Genomic DNA, 16852 nt, shown 5'->3' on the forward strand with positions numbered 1-16852 from the left:
GATGTGAACTTTTTTCTCACTTGGCCCCGGGGTGTGTGGTCGCTCAGGCACCCCCAGTTCCTTATTCTGTTTGCGCAGTTCTATTTCCGCTAGTCGGCGCTCGTGCTCGAGCGTTATTTTTTTCTCTTCCAGCTCTCTCTGTCTCTGCTTTTCTTCTCGTTCCTCTCGAAGCCGCATATGCTCGAGGTTAAGTTTCTGTTCAGCTAACTTGAGTTCCCCATCCATCTTGAGTCGTGCCATCTCCAACTCGTGTAATCTGACTCTGTCTCTTTCTCGGATCTCCTCTTGCGGAAGGCCCGTTCCCCGCTCCTCGGGAGCCGTGGCGTTCCCCTCTGGTGTGATGCTGGTTTGGTCTGGGGTGACGCTGCTTTGGTCGGAGGGTCCTGTGACCCCCGTTTCTGTCCATGACTCCAGAGCGCGCTTTAGATCATCCTTGGTACTCAGGCCGGTGGTAGCAATGCCAAGTTCTATGCAAAATTGTCTCAGTTCGCGGTGGTTGTATTCTTCTAATTTTTCCATTTGGAATTTCTCGGTGGAGCTGCTATCTTTGGTCGACATCGTGTTTTTGTCGTGGGGTGAGCTACTCTCTGTACGCTTACGCGTTGATTCGGATCGCGCCGCTGGCCACCAATGTTAGAAAAGGTAGACGGACCGGGAGGGCCGGCCGGGGTCAGGGGGAGAGGTCTCCGGGGAGAGCCGTCTCCAGCGATCGTACAGACAAGTAACTCCCCCCCCACAGACAGGAATCACACACGGATAAGGTTCAGTGTTCTTTATAGGTACTTAGTTATGATACGGTAGAATGGTACAAGGAGGTCTGGACGCCGGGGTCCCCTCGATTAGAGTCTCGTAAGGTAGGGAAGGGGGTAGCGGGTCAGTCTATTTACCAATCAGGTAGTTCGGATGAGATGATGATGAGCTCACAATCCTCGAGCTTGGTGTTTAGGTGGTACGGTCCGCGGCAGCGCCAGCAGGTCCCGGTAAGGATGGTTGATACAACGGGCCGCGGCAGCGCCAGCAGGTCCCCGGAAGATGTACGGTCCGCGGCAGCGCCAGCAGGTCCCGGTGAGGATGGTCGTTACAACGGGCCGCGGCAGCGCCAGCAGGTCCCAGGAAGATGACGGTAGCAGAAGGCCGCGGCAGCGCCAGCAGGCAGGACGATGGTTCACAAGAGCGGGCTACGGCAGCGCCAGTAGACCGTCAGGGTTGAGTTCACTCGGTGTCTCTCGACTCCAGGATACAACTGCCTTCCTGCTCCGGAGCTGTCTTAGTTATAGGGCTGGTGCCCTTTGATGTCCGGACCCTCGCACTTGGAGGTCGGAGGGTCCGGGATGAAGGTGTCCAGACACCCAGCAGGGGGTGGAGCCAGCGCCTGGGGGCTGCTGGAGGCGATCGGCACCTGGCGGGGGAAGAGCTCTTGACGCTTCGTTCTCCCATTGACCTGCCAAGTGGTCCGCTCACCTCCTGGGTGGATGGTGGTGCCGGGATGTCGGGGCCGGCCTGGCCCGGGGTTAGGGTCGAGGTGAGGCCACGCGGCCGCGTGGTGCAGGGCCCAAGATGGCGGCTTGACCCGGCCGGGGAAGCCGGTGGGGCTGGACCCCGTGATGAGTAGGGGTCCGAGGGCAGAGGGTCCGTCGGGAGACGGAGTACAGGGGCTTGTCACGGGGGTATGCCGGGTGGGCCGGAGCTCGGGCCCTGTCGTGCGGGGGGGGAGCAAGCCCTCTAGGTGGCCTGTCCAACACCCAGCTAGGTCTCGGTGTAGGGGCTCACGGCCTGTCTCTGCGGAGAAGGAGTGGGTGGGACTGCGTGTCTCCAGGTGCCCGAAACCCAGTGTCAGGGCCTGGATGGTTTCTTTAGGGAACATCAGGTCGGGGGCCTAGGCTGTACCAATAGGTCACTTGAGGAGGATCTCCCAGTGTCTAGAGGACGTGGAGCGTCTGTAATCAGAGCTCCAGTAGTCCTGGTGTCTGGCGGTACCGCTCCAGTTGGGAGGGTGCAGAAGTCCAGAGGGAGGGGTGAGAGGGGGAGGGATTCCCCAGTGGGAACCAGTAGGTCAGGGACCAGCCGGGAGGGCTGTGTCGCCACTGAGTGACCGTGGTGTCGCCACTTCTGTCCTGGGGGGTCTGCACGCACTGTCAGATGGACAGGAGGTAGTGAGATCAGCGCCAGGCAGACTGTCACACGACCCATTAGTTATGTGTCGTTAAGTCCTGGTTCGCCAGGCATCTGACCAAAGGGTACGTCCCTCGGTTGGGGAGCCAGTAGTCGGTGTTTCCGGATCTGGACGTAAGGGCAGCTGTAGTCCTGAGGGCAGGTGGGGCTCATCTTAGGTGAAGAGACCCTGCTCTACAGTGGAAGGGGGTGCAGAGGGAGGGAGTCCTCGCCTCTGACCCCTTGGATCCCAGGTGGTAGACCAGTTGGTGGAGAGAGGTCCTGAACTGGTGGGAGAGTTGTGTTCTGGTGGGTGCTTCCCTGGGAGGGTGCGGAACCCCAGAAGTAGAGGTAGGGTGGGGCATTCTTGCCAGTGACCTCTGGTCAGCCTGAGGGTGCGGACCCTAGGTTGAAGGATCAGTGGTAGTTGGGAACTACACTGAGAGGGAGAGTGGAGAATGGCTTGTATGCCAGGGGTTACTACCCCCCACTCTGGGTTTGGCAAGGACCAGTGGTATCTGGGTGGCCTAGGGCCTGGTCCTGGTCGTGGACAACTAGGTAGTACCAGTGGGGTAGCCTAGTTTGGCCTGAGTTCTTTTCGGTTGTGTTTTTTCAGATGGAACCATGTTGATTGAGAATGGCGTAGAACCGGAGAGTGTCCCTGCAGTGCGGGCCTGCGTCCGTGTTCTATCGCCCCAAGCAGGGAAGACCATCACGGTGGTGATTGGTCTGCCCTGCGTTTTGGCTGGAAGGGGGTTGTGTTGGACTTGGCCCTTCTGGCAGGTTCACCCCTGAACTTTTTGCCTTTTATTGGTGACTTGGTGTGGTGATTTATTTGGTTTCTGCGCACTTTCCCTGTGTCCCAGGGTAAAGTGCGTGCGCGCTGAGTGCATGTGGTGAGATAGGCCTGCCCTCCCATAGGAATGCGTGGGGAATGTATGTGTCCCTAGTAGTTCCTGATGCGTGGGGTGTGCAGGCCCGAGTTTGGTATGTGCGGACTCGTGGGATTGAATGCTGCGCGATGATGTGTGCGGCGTGCATGTACCTAGTGTAGAAGTGCCACTTCTAGAAGTGGGCACTTCTGTGTGCAGTGTGTCTGGCGTGTGATTGGCTGGAGCTGGCTGGTGAGCCTGGCTCCAGGAGTCTGGTTGGGTCTGCCCCAGTGGTGAGTGTGAGATTAGCATGCTGATGGCTGGGGAGGAGTGCACCTTGGACCTGAATAGGGCAGGGTTTTCCCCACACACTGCTGGCTCCGCCCCCTGTGGTGCGACTGACGACCCTAGCCCTGCCAGTGAATAGAGTGAGGGGCTGAGCACATCAAGGGTGCTCCCCAACCAGCTGCGACTGGTTTTCCCCCTCACCCTGAACCCAGAACAAAGGGATTTGGGGTATAAAAAGGGGCTGTGTCTCCTTACAAAATGTTCTTGTTCTGTCTTGAATCTACCAGGGGCGTGCTGCTGCTGGGGCCCAGGGGAAGGCTTGCCTCCCTGGGCCCTGCCCAGCCCCTGGATGTCCTGGATATTGGAGGACTGTACTTCTAGCGCCTGGTGAGCGCTTTATTGCTGGTTCTCTTTTTGGACCCTGACAGGGGGGGGGCTTGCTGCTGGAGGGGCCCAGGAGGGACCGCCATGGGGGCTACCTCCCTGCTGGAGGGCCCTGTGTGCTGGCCCCTGGGCCCTACCTTGCCCCCTGGATGCCCTCAGGACCTTGGGGACCTTTTTGCTGGTCCTTTTGCTTTGCCAAGGCTTGTTACAGCCTACCAAGGGCCCTGGGAGCGCGTGGGCCTCGCAGAACGGCGCTGCACGACGAGCGAGGAGGGAATCCCCAGCCTAGGGATTCCCCCATGGTGATGCCGATTTAGCGGGTGCCCACCCCGCCGTACGTTTTTAAATTTGAGGGATTCCCCCGTGATGGCTTGATGGTAATTACGAGTGGCATCCATTGCTTTCTGTACCTAAATGCGGGTGCCCGCCCCGCCTTCATGCCGCTTGTTTCCTTTGTAATGACAGAGGCGGGTGCCCACCCCGCCTCATGGGAGTAGTTTTAACCCTCGAGGGAGCCTACCCCTCTTGCGAAGAAAGTTAACCGCCGCGGCCCCGTTCGGCCGAATCCGGAAGTCAGGCAGCACTATGCCTGGCGGCGGGCGGGACTTCCGGTTTCCCGGAGGAAGTCCCGCGCACGCCGCCGCTGCCTGAAAGAGTCGCCGGGTAGAGAAGCTGGCGCCTGCCTGTGCGGGGCTCCCATGACCGAGGGAGAGCCCCGCGGGCGCCAGCCAGTCAGAATGGCAGCCGGAGTCCAGGAAAGCCCCGGGTCCCAGGAGGGGGCCCGGGCGAAGAATGCCGGCAGCACGGAGTTCCCAGGGAAGCCCTGCTCCTAGGACGAGGAGTCCCCCCGAGAGCAGCCCGGTGAGTAAGAACGGGCTGGGGGGGGGGGGCTCCGTATGGCCACTGGTTGGTGCCTGATTGAGGCACGGTGCGATAATGCCATTTCGAGCGACCCCAGTCTTGCAGCAGGCCGCTCCCACGAGGCGAGCATGTTGTGGCTAAGCACCCCTCCGCTCCAACGGAGGCATGTTTGGGTTGAGCGCCCCTCCGCTCCAACGTGGGGCATGATTATTGACATTGGTGCTGAGTGGTCCCGCAACAGAGCGGGCCACTCTAACGAGGGGGACATGGTTATTCTTCTAAGAGCCCCGTGTGGCTCTAGCGATTGGCAGAATGATTCTCAGAGCCCCGGGTGGCTCCAACACGTGGGCAAGTTTGTTTTAAGAGCCTAGAAGGCTCCAACGTTTGGCCCCCCCCTCATTTCCTTGAGAGCCAGAGAGGCTCCAGCCCAGCATTGGTTGCACAGAGGGCGCCAGGGCGCTCCACAGTACTTTGGGGCAAGCCCCTTTGCTATATTTGCGCACCATTGATTTCAGGAGCCCGTGTGCTCCATGGGGGACATGTTGATTTTCTGAGCCAGGTGGCTCCAGCGTTTCGGACAATGTGTTCAGGGGCCAGTGAGAGCCCGTGCCTCCTATTTGCCTTCCCCAGCTGCGCAGCACTTAGTGCCAGCTGCAGCGTATAGGCCCTGCTTTGTCCCCAGCTGCCCAGCAAGTAGTGGGCAGCTGCTACGTTTAGGTTCTGGTGCGACCTGGACTCTAATGTAATTTTTGTGCTAGGAAATGTACAGTGTAGTATGTTTTGCGCACCCTGTGTTCATGCTTTTGGGTGCTAGGAAATGTACTGTATATAGCATGTTTTGCGCACCCTGTGTCTTATACCTCTAAATGTGTTTAGTTCTGCCTAGGAGGTTGTTTTACCTGTTTAGGTTGATGGTAGGGAGAATGTACTTCCCTGTGCGATGTGCGCCCCTAGTATAGTTATACTTGGGTGGTTAGGTCTAATGCGTTAGACCAATGAGAATTGCATAATGTGATTTATGCCCCTGTGATAGATACAGGATAGGTTTTATACCTGATGCTAGTGTGATGACGCTGAGGTCATTATTGCGCCAGTAGATACTGGTTATGTTCTACATGTACACTTGGTAATTTGTGTTATGTTCTAAGAGTGCTAATTCCTGACAGTGGTCCATGTGGCCCTGTCCCCTGTACATATAATCCCTTGTAAATTCTGCCCGTGCCTGTTGGCACATTGTAGAGTGTGTGTTTTTATCTAATGTGTTGTGTATAATACAAAGGCTATTTTTATAGAATACCTTGTGTGGAGTTTCCTTTGTGGTGGGCCTTGGGTGTTGTTGCTGGGTGCGCGCGCAAACGCTTTACACATCGCCTCAGGGATAAGCCTGTCTGCTCGTGCCAAGCTACCAAGGGGGTGAGCAGGGGTTATCTTTGGCGTGTAACTCCCCAGCCCTGACTAGAGTGGTGGTTTCTGCCTGGCTTTGGCGCAAGCCTCAGCCAACCAGAAATCGCCATTTCTAACAGTAGCCATCTTCCCTGGGAGTGTGTTTGTGGGTGGGAGGCCTGCACGACTACTCCCACCATGCCCCCTGGCCCACAGCCTAGAAAGATGGATCCTTCTCCCCACCCCACCCAGAAGCATGTGTCAGCCATTTCAAAACCCACATTAAACGTACAGGTAGGTAGCCATCTTCCCTGGGAGGGTGTTTGTGGGTACGAGGCCTGCACTACTACTCCCACCATTCCCTCTGTCCCACACCTGAGCAGGATGGAGCACTACCCCACCCAGAAGCAGTTGGAAGCCATTGCAGTACACCAAATAAACTTACAGGTAAGTAGCCATCTTCCCTGAGAGGGTGTCTGGGGTGGGCGCCCTGCACCACTACTCCCACCATGCCACCATGCCCCCTGTCCCACAGCCTGGCAAGATTGATCCCTCCCCCCACCCCACCCAGAAGCATGTGTAATCCATTACACAATGCACATCAAACTTACAGGTAGATAGCCATCTTTCCTGGGAGGGTGTTTGTGGGTGGGAGGCCTGCACTACTACTCCCACCATTCCCTCTATCCGGCACCTGAGCAGGATGGAGCACTCCCCCACCCAGAAGCAGTTGGAAGCCATTTCAGTACACCAAACAAACTTACAGGTTGGTACCCATCTTTCCTGGGAGGGTGTCTGGGGGTGGGAGGCCTGCGCCACTACTCCCACCATACCCCCTGTCCCACAGCCTAGCAAGATGGATCCCTCCCCCCACCCCACCTAGAAGCATGTGTCAGCCATTTCACAACCCACATCAAACTTACAGGTAGGTAGCCATCTTCCCTGGGAGGGTGTTTGTGGGTGGAAGGCCTGCACTACTACTCCCAACATTCCCTCTGTCCCACACCTGAGCAGGATGGAGCACGCCCCCACCCAGAAGCAGTTGGAAGCCAGCACAGTACACCAAACAAACTTACAGATAGGTAGCCATCTTCCCTGGGAGGGTGTCTGGGTGTGGGAGGCCTGCACTACTACTCCCACCATCCCTCCTGCCCCCCCCCTCAGCAGGATGGAGCCCTCCTCCCCCCGAAGCAGTTGGAAGCCATTACATCACCCTCATTAAACTAACAGGTAGGTAGCCATCTTCACAGTGAGGGTGTCTGGGTGTGGGAGGCCTGCACTACTACTGCCACCATTCCCCCTGCCCCCCCCCCCCTCAGCAGGATGGAGCCCTCCTCACCCTGCAGCAGTTGGAAGTCATTACATCACCCTCATCAAACTAACAGGTAGGTAGCCATCTTCACAGTGAGGGTGTGTGGGTGTGGAAGGCCTGCACTACTACTTCCAACATTCCCTTTGTCCCACACCTGAGCAGGATGGAGCACTCCCCCACCCAGAAGCAGTTGAACGCCATTACAGTACACCAAACAAACTTACAGATAGGTAGACATATGATTCTGGACCGTGACCCCACTGAGCAGGATGTAAGCAGCCACCACGCACACACACGTGTGACATAACAAACCCAAATGTGGGCACATTCCAGGTAAGTAGCCAGGACGTGCACCCACCCATTCGTCACAAATTAAATGGTGCCATATGATAACACCAGCCCTCTCATTGCACAAAGAGGCATACCTACCTCATTGCCAAGCACAGTGTGCACACGGGTAAGCTAAGGAAACTGTCACAGCTACCAAAGTGTGACACACCAATGCACAAGTAGAAGAAAGTCAGGGCACAATCATGCACAGCACCGATTTACCTGAGCATCGCCATGGGACAAGTGCAACAAGGACCATTCAAAAAATATGAAAGCATGTGTGGTGGTACAAATCAAGATATGCACGTGACAGGACAAAGGTATGCAGGATATGATGGCCAGTCCATGGCCAGATGTGACGTCTGCCAGGTCGGACAAATAAACAATGAGTTCTCAATTAAACACATGTTGTGCCAGGCCCTCGATGGCATCAAGTCTCTGTAATCCTTAATTGTGCACGGGTCGCATAGTATGCCTTGACACCTCACACCATGGACAAGTAATGCCTGTACCACTACATCATGTCAGGAAGCACAGTAGTGCACATAGTAAACAATGTGATGATCTGTCAATTGTGCAGTGTACAAAAAGTGAATGACACACAGCTAACACAAAGCTTGCCGGATGCACTACAATGACCATTTCCCATCTGACCCACAGGTGACCAAGAACTCACTGCAGAGGACAACACCAGCAACCTGCAGAGACAGTCTCCCCCCCCCCCCCCTCCGGAACATGAACTCTCGGATGTTGACTCCCAGGATTCCATGGACGATGAGCTCGAAGCCGGCGCATCAGGTCCCAGGACACCATCATCCCCCCCTCCACATCTGCGCCAACAACAACTTCACAGCAGACCCCTGCTGTCACGGCCTGTGCATCCCCCGCCACCACCACCACCACCTGTGCTGCCTGCAACACCCTCCCTGTTCCAAAGGAAGACCAGCACACACCACTGATGGAGGAGGGCAAGGAGAAGATGCGGGTGGTGAGGGGCCAGGTTCGTGGCAGCAGGGCAGGTGGGAGGGGCAGGGTCACCCACGGACACCAGGAGGCTGGAACCCAATCCCTGGAACACGTCACCCGAGTCCTGGGCGCATACGAACAGGCCCAGGGACGAACGGGCCGGTCAGACGAACTGTTGCACAAGCTCATCCTGCTGATGAGGGCCATCGACACCCGCATGGTACAAATCGTGGACCTCTTGGGCCAGCAAGTGGTGGTACTGAGGGACAGGCATGTGCCACAGATAACACCTCCACCTCCCTCTGGTGGGCTGCATGATGACAGTTCAGCATCCTCCCCTATGCCCACAGAGAGGGGTGAGTCCTCAGAACCCACTGGCCCTGCAGCAGGGCCCCCCCCAGCCAAACTATGAAGGGGCTGTCCCAAGAAGACCCTGGGAGTATCTTGAGGCAAAGCACCTGCCAGACGCCAGTCATGGAGCGAGCCATGATGGCAAACCTCTCCACCACTGCATTGACTTTTTGGACTGTCCTTCCCCACACTGCCTTGTGAATGGCATCTGTCTGTTGGACTGGGTCACCATATCAATGTGATGACTGCTCGAATATCTCATCAACCACAACTGTCAAGTTAATGCTCCACCCCACCCCCAATGGAAATGTACACTCCCCCTCGCATCTCACCATTGCAAATGAAATATCCTTACACACATGTTGTCGTGTCTGCTCCGTCTTTATTGCAGGATGTACAGTCTTCAACATGATCACAATGTATCAGGAGCGTGGGCTGTATGTAGGCAAGGAGAAGTCGAAGACACCGAGGAAAACACAACAGAACTACTTTCACTGGTCTAGGTGTGGCATCACAGACATCACACAACCCCTACCATCAGGATAATCCAACATGCACATGTCACAATGGCCAACAAGTGTCAACATACACGTCCTGTAGATGTTCCCAAATGATCTGTCCCAGAGACATTGCCAAACACCGCTGAGTCTACAACTGGCTGCTGCTACAATTCTCACATGCCCCTTCACGACAAAAGCAAAATCAGCAGACAATGGTATGTTGCACATTGACACCCACCTTCAAGTGAAGTAGCGGGTGATGAGCTGTTCACGCAGGTCAACACCTTCCTCCTCTCCACTGTCCTCATCACTGGAAATGGCTTGGTTTGCAGGCTGGGGCCTTGGGTCCTCACCATCATCCAGGAGCAGGGGAATCTCCTTGCGAATGGCTAGGTTGTGGAGCATGCAGCATGCCACTACAATCCGACACACCTTCCCGGGCGAGTATGCCAAATTTGGCCTCCTCCTATTGGAAATGATAGTGAACACATGTCAATGCAATAAATCATGAAATGTGCACAGCACATCACGTTCTGGATGACACAACGACAACAATGATGTTTACTCATTCCGCAAGCTCAGAACGTGGTGTTGCAGGTAAGTATGGATAGTGAGACAAAGCTGGTGCACAAAATGTCATCTTGCAAGTAGCCCTGATTGCTGGTATAATCACGTTCTGAGCTTGCGGAATGAGTAAACATCATTGTGATTATACCAGCAATTGTACTGTGGCTTTTGGTGAATTATGGGACAATGAGTATGGCAAGAGTGAGTCACTTAATTTCATGGACTTCACCTGGGACACTGCACACGTGATGACTAAACCTTTGAAAAAAGCAAACTGCTGAAACGCGTCAGGTTCATCTCATCCTGTTCGTGCCTGCGCTAAATAAATAAAGTTATGTTGGTCCAGAACTGAGCTTGGCGCCTTTTCCTTTGGATTTAAATTGTTGGAAAGTGCTGTCTTCCAATGTAGCCAGGCTCGCCCTGCAGGGTTGGAGGCCCCCGACGACAGTATTTGTTTGTGGATATATATATATATATATATATATATATATATATATATATATATATATATATATATATATATATATGTATGTATATATATATATTCACTGAAAAAACCATAGGTTTCAGGGGCGTTATAATTAGCTGGACTTTTCACTCGTACAAAACCATTGAAATTCCCCCGTTATAGTTAGTTCAGCTAACTATAACTCACGCGCCCGCAATGCACTGCTGATGAGGTCACATATTACATCACTCATGACATGGTCAGTGACATCACTCATGACATCACTGATGACATCTCAAATGACATCACTGATGACATCACTGATGACATCATCCAGTGAATGTGCGTTTTTCTGAAAATTACATATGTTTTATATATGTATATCTCAAGGTCGATGGAAGAATAAATGGGTATATAAGTGTCTAAATGGATCATTTGTTTTTGAAAAAATGATTGTATAACTGACTGATTAAGTGTATCTTAGTGAATACATGGCTTAGTGGGAAATGTTTAAATAAACAAAGTCCATTAACATACGCTCTCAGGGCAATAAGCAGGTCACCAATGTAAATAGCTGTATCAGTCTCTTACTTTGTGTATAAGTGGCTGCATGGGTTGGTGAGTAGCTACATGAGTGTCAATATAGGTTATTAGTTGGTTTTTTGAGTATCAGTATGAGTGTCTGAGTGTCTGTATGGTTCGGTGGGTGGTATTACGTAGTGCATAGGTGCATGAATGAGTGACTCACTGTTTGTATGTGTTGAAGACAGTATGTGTGCAGGACTGTATGGGTGGATGAGTGTGTGCATGGGTGTGTTAGTGAGTGAATGACTGTCTCTATAGTGTATTTATGAGTAACTACATATGTTTTAAACTAGTATATGTGACTATTGGGGTATATAAGTGAGTATATGTGAGAGTGAGAGATTGAAAGAGTTCCTGTATGAATAAGTATGTGTTTCTATAAGTGATTGTTTAAAAGACTAAGGTGCCGATCACGATCCGGTAAAAAATGTCCGCGTACGACTCGTATTGGGTCTTTTTACCGTACGAATCGTACAAGTGCCGTACGAACTGGCAATCACGATTCGCATGGTAAAAAGTCCATAAGAACCGCACTGGGAATCATTCCCCACACGTCCTCGGGTCGGAAAATGTGTCCGACACGTCCTCGGACGATTTACCTTACAAACGTGAAAAGCCAAGTCCGACCGAGGAATCACGATCCATCCCGTGCGTCCGAGCGTACAACCGTATGGAAAAAACACCGTCCGCACCGAACTCCTATAGCAACCATGGAGACATGTGCCCGCATACGCGCCCAACACTCCCCCCAGCCCCTGTACGTCCGACACGTACCCCCCGTGTATGTATACCCCCACCCGTCTAGGTACACCCCAGTACGTTCAAGTCGTACCCCCACCCCAGTACGTGTCGTACCACCGTCTATGTACACCCCAGTACGTTCCAGTCGTACCCCCACCCCAGTACGTGTCATACCCCCCGTGTACCTACACCCCAGTACGTTCCAGTCGTACCCCCACCCCAGTACGTGTCGTACCACCCTCTATGTACACCCCAGTACGTTCGAGCCCCACCCCCACCCCAGTACGTGTCATACCCCCCGTGTACCTACACCCCAGTACATTCCAGTCGTACCCCCACCCCAGTACGTGTCGTACCACCGTGTACCTACACCCCAGTACGTTCGAGCCCCACCCCCACCCCAGTACGTGTCATACCCCCGTGTACCTACACCCCAGTACGTTCCAGTCGTACCCCCACCCCAGTACGTGTCATACCACCCTCTATGTACACCCCAGTACGTTCGAGCCCCACCCCCACCCCAGTACGTGTCATACCCCCCGTGTACCTACATCCCAGTACGTTCCAGTCGTACCCCCACCCCAGTACGTGTCGTACCACCCTCCATGTACACCCCAGTACGTTCGAGCCCCACCCCCACCCCAGTACGTGTCATACCCCCGTGTACCTACACCCCAGTACGTTCCAGTCGTACCCCCACCCCAGTACGTGTCGTACCACCGTCTATGTACACCCCAGTATGTTCGAGCCCCACCCCCACCCCAGTACGTGTCATACCCCCCGTGTACCTACATCCCAGTACGTTCCAGTCGTACCCCCACCCCAGTACGTGTCGTACCACCGTGTACCTACACCCCAGTACGTTCGAGCCCCACCCCCACCCCAGTACGTGTCATACCCCCCGTGTACCTACACCCCAGTACATTCCAGTCGTACCCCCACCCCAGTACGTGTCGTACCACCGTGTACCTACACCCCAGTACGTTCGAGCCCCACCCCCACCCCAGTACGTGTCATACCCCCGTGTACCTACACCCCAGTACGTTCCAGTCGTACCCCCACCCCAGTACGTGTCATACCACCCTCTATGTACACCCCAGTACGTTCGAGCCCCACCCCCACCCCAGTACGTGTCATACCCCCCGTGTACCTACATCCCAGTACGTTCCAGTCGTACCCCCACCCCAGTACGTGTCGTACCACCCTCCATGTACACCCCAGTACGTTCGAGCCCCACCCCCACCCCAGTACGTGTCATACCCCCGTGTACCTACACCCCAGTACGTTCCAGTCGTACCCCCACCCCAGTACGTGTCGTACCACCGTCTATGTACACCCCAGTATGTTCGAGCCCCACCCCCACCCCAGTACGTGTCATACCCCCCGTGTACCTACATCCCAGTACGTTCCAGTCGTACCCCCACCCCAGTACGTGTCGTACCACCCTCTATGTACACCCCAGTACGTTCGAGCCCCACCCCCACCCCAGTACGTGTCAAACCCCCCGTGTACCTACACCCAGTACGTTCCAGTCGTACCCCCACCCCAGTACGTGTCGTACCACCGTCTATGTACACCTCAGTACGTTCGAGCCCCACCCCCACCCCAGTACGTGTCATACCCCCGTGTACCTACATCCCAGTACGTTCCAGTCGTACCCCCACCCCAGTACGTGTCGTACCACCCTCTATGTACACCCCAGTACGTTCGAGCCCCACCCCCACCCCAGTACGTGTCAAACCCCCCGTGTACCTACACCCCAGTACGTTCCAGTCGAACCCCCACCCCAGTACGTGTCGTACCACCGTCTATGTACACCCCAGTACATTCGAGCCCCACCCCCACCCCAGTACGTGTCATACCCCCGTGTACCTACATCCCAGTACGTTCCAGTCGTACCCCCACCCCAGTACGTGTCGTACCACCCTCTATGTACACCCCAGTACGTTCGAGCCCCACCCCCACCCCAGTACGTGTCAAACCCCCCGTGTACCTACACCCCAGTACGTTCCAGTCGTACCCCCACCCCAGTACGTGTCGTACCACCCTCTATATACACCCCAGTACGTTCGAGCCCCACCCCCACCCCAGTACGTGTCAAACCCCCCGTGTACCTACACCCCAGTACGTTCCAGTCGTACCCCCACCCCAGTACGTGTCGTACCACCGTCTATGTACACCCCAGTATGTTCGAGCCCCACCCCCACCCCAGTACGTGTCAAACCCCCGTGTACCTACACCCCAGTACGTTCCACTCGTACCCCCACCCCAGTACGTGTCGTACCACCGTCTATGTACACCCCAGTACGTTCGAGCCCCACCCCCACCCCAGTACGTGTCATACCCCCCGTGTACCTACATCCCAGTACGTTCCAGTCGTACCCCCACCCCAGTACGTGTCGTACCACCCTCTATGTACACCCCAGTACGTTCGAGCCCCACCCCCACCCCAGTACTTGTCATACCCCCCGTGTACCTACACTGCAGTACGTTCCAGTCGTACCCCCACCCCAGTACGTGTCGTACCACCGTCTATGTACACCCCAGTACGTTCGAGCCCCACCCCCACCCCAGTACGTGTCATACCCCCCGTGTACCTACATCCCAGTACATTCCAGTCGTACCCCCACCCCAGTACGTGTCGTACCACCCTCTATGTACACCTCAGTACGTTCGAGCCCCACCCCCACCCCAGTACGTGTCGTACCCCCGTGTACCTACACCCCAGTACGTTCCAGTCGTACCCCCAACACAACCTCCTAAGTACGGTGCGCACCCCAGGCCCCAACATCACATCCGCATGTACGAGTCGTACCAACCCACACACAAGGACAGCACCGTACAACCAAATGGCCCATCTACACACCGTACACACGCTCAAAACGCACGTACACAACCAGGACAAAATAAAACAACACAAGAAGACACTATTCGAATGGCACAAAGCCACTAAACATGGCCAACAAACACTACAAATACACCTTCACTGACCTGCAACTGCCAAAGACAAACAGAAGGCCAAAACACCACCACTACTTATAACACACCCACCCAAAATTCAAACACTGCCACACCCACCCATGGACCAATAAAAAGGGCCCACACACACAAACCATGAGCCTTTGCAACAGACTCACTGCTGCCAGACACCACAGAACCATACAACAAGCTACACCACACCTTACACTTGCACACCTTCACACAACCACCCTCACAAACACCCCCTCATCACATTCACACACACACACACACACACAACCATCCACACCCCCCCCAACATCCACACCCCCCCCCCACCATCCCCACCGACACCCCTCACCATGCCCACTACCAAGAATCCAAAGTTCAGTAACCGAGAGTTGGAGGTCCTTGTTGATCAAATCCTCAGAGTCGAGCCACAGATCTTTGGAACATTGGTCAGAAATACCAGCCTGGCAGCAAAAACAGCCATGTGGCAGACCATCGTCGATGCTGTGAATGCTGTTGCGGACACCAGGAGGACCAGGCAGGAATGCCAGAACAGGTGGTACGATCTGCGGAGGAGGGTCAGAGCCAAGAGGCAGGAGGAACACGACCAGGCCAACGCCACCGGAGGAGGGCCCTCCCGCAGACCCGTACAGTACCATCCCTGGGAGGAGAGGGTGATGGCCATACTGCCGGTGGAGGCAGTCGAAGGATTAGAAGGACTCCGAGACCCGGGTGAGTACACAAACAACGCACATCACATGGGGGGAACGGCATCCACAACCAAAATCACTAACAGGCACGCAACCACCACAAGCCATCGCATTACTCAACCACACTCCATGAGCACGCACATGCCACTGCTGCCACCATGCCCCATGCACCCAGCTGGACAATGGCAAGTCACAGAAGACAACAACACATGACACGGTAACCCGGATGGCGGGAGGCTGGGCCCCAAAAATCACATAGTGCGACTCCGAAGCAGACAACAATGCACTCTGCCCATATGGCCTAGGTCACAGCCAGACAAACAGTGTGTCCCAACACAGGAATGACTTGCCAGCAAATGGCGGACGCCTTGCATCAACACATGGGGGTGAAGGCACTGTTTTGCACATGACAGCAGCTAATGAACAGCCAACATTGTGAAAGAGTGGCAGCACACACCACCACAGCAGCAGCGCACAGACACACATCACACCCAATGGGTGCCTGGAGATCAGAAACAAACTCACATCAACAAGCCAAGGGCCACTCAAAGATCTGCTAACAGTGTGTGCCCAGGAAGCTGGCCTGAGGTGACAGAGGGTGACACACAGAGGGAGGGAGAGGGTGACAGAGAGGGAGGGAGAGGGGGACAGAGAGGGAGGGAGAGGGGGACAGAGAGGGAGGGAGACACAGGGAGAGCAAATCAGCCGTGTGGTGTGTGGGAATGTCTGCTTGTCAGCAGGTAGACTGTGTGCATGTAGCCAAGGGTGGCCCGTGCCAGAACCCCCCCTCTTCACCATGGCAAAACACAGGGCCATGTCACAACCTGTGCACGAGCACAATGACAGCTACCTGCATCACATAAGGGTGGGGAACAACTCCATGTGCACATGTACAGTGCTACACGGAAGGCGCCAATGCATGGCTCGCAACACCGGCCCACTCCACTGCTGACTGCAGTCACACTTGACGCAGCAAGTAAGACTGTGCCACACATAGTTAAAGGTGCCAAAGTGGTGCCCAAGGGACACACCCATGCACAAGTGCACTGTGAGTGGACTGCAAGACAGATCCTAATTCCAAGAGGAAATGTGCCAACTTATGAAATGATGAAACATGGATGTTGCATGGACCAAAATTAACATTGTCTCTCTCACACACAGGTCAACGTCGTGGTGCACCCCCCAACACTGGGGGGGAACACTCACAGGACCCGGATCTGCAGGAGCCCGATCCCACCGGCAGCGACCACTCTCACCACTCTGTGGACGACCCCGACTGACCTGGCCCCTCTGGTGTCCAACCGCCTGCAGCACCTGCGTCAGGTACAACTGTGCCAACCACCACCCCCACTCCTGCCACATCCCAGGAGACACCCAGGATCCCTGCCCCAACACCACAATGCAGCCAGGCTGGCCAGGAGGGACACGGTGTCCCG

The sequence above is a fragment of the Triturus cristatus genome, chromosome 7 (genome assembly GCF_964204655.1).
Source record: "Triturus cristatus chromosome 7, aTriCri1.1, whole genome shotgun sequence".
NCBI classification, from domain to species: Eukaryota; Metazoa; Chordata; class Amphibia; order Caudata; family Salamandridae; genus Triturus; species Triturus cristatus.